We start from the raw sequence: 1,224 nt of genomic DNA on the forward strand, positions 1-1,224 counted from the left end.
CACGTGTCAGGTTCATTTCTGGTCAATAACACTAACAACGGTCTCTACAGCAACTGTATCATTCCCACTCTCACATCTCACTTATATTATTTTTCATCATTCTCATTTTCCTCATGTGTTCATATGTTCATACTGTCAGCCGTTCATATTGAAATATAATAACATAATACTATTTATCCCAGTACCCTTGCACTAGCACATTTAAATATTGTATTGATCTCTTCATTGCACTCATGCCTCTATATGTTTCTGTTTAATGTATGTATATATTGTGTATATATTAGTGTGTATATTTCTGTGTTTGGTTGATATGTTGTTAAAGCACAGTGTGAGCATGCTCCAAGAACAAATTCCTCGTATGTGTCCTCATACCTGGCGAATAAAGCTGATTCTGATTCTGATTCTGATTCTGATTATGCGTCATCCCCGATGTATGTAATTACATTTTTAATCTATTGTCACTGTTCAGAAGTTGTGATAGCTGTTTTAACCTTACAGACGTGCAGGATTTCCAGATACACATGTTGTGGGTGCTTTTCTTGATGTTTTTTTCCAACGATTTTTGATATTTTTAATGTTGACATTTTCAGTGATTATTTCAGCAGCCCAGTTTTGGGGTTTTGAGGGTTAAGCATTAAAAAAAAAACACATTTCCTAAAAGTGTTGGCAGCGTGTCCAGTATTTGTTCTGTGTATAGTTTATATACTTATACTATTTATATTACATGTGTTTCTCTGGATCCTCATGGAAATGGGTTTTAATGTGCTGGTGTTTTTTTTGTTCCAACGTTTTGGGTCATATTTTTAAACAATTGTTTTTAAAGTTTTTGTCAATATTTTTTTTTTTAAGCTTTACCCACTTTTCCTCACTTTTGGAGGATTATCGTTGCGTTCTTGTCACTTTTTTTCCAAGTTTATGGTCATTTATGAAGTTTTTATGACTTTTTTCTGACGTTTTTGTAACTTTTTTCCAAGTTCTTGACACGTTTTTTCAGTGTTTTTTCCCATGTTTTTCATCGTTCTATTATCAATTTTTCTTTACATGCTATAAAGTTCAATAAAACACAAAAATTCAAAGCAAGTAGTGATCTGATCATGTATTTAAGTTGTGAAGAGTGTTGTAGTGAACCGCCCACATTATTTTGTTTTACAGTTTGGTTGAAAGAAACTCAAATTTATATAGAAACTTAATAGAATTTGGGTCAGATTTGACCTGAGGACAACA

The sequence above is a fragment of the Etheostoma spectabile genome, chromosome 7 (genome assembly GCF_008692095.1).
Source record: "Etheostoma spectabile isolate EspeVRDwgs_2016 chromosome 7, UIUC_Espe_1.0, whole genome shotgun sequence".
Lineage (NCBI taxonomy): Eukaryota > Metazoa > Chordata > Actinopteri > Perciformes > Percidae > Etheostoma > Etheostoma spectabile.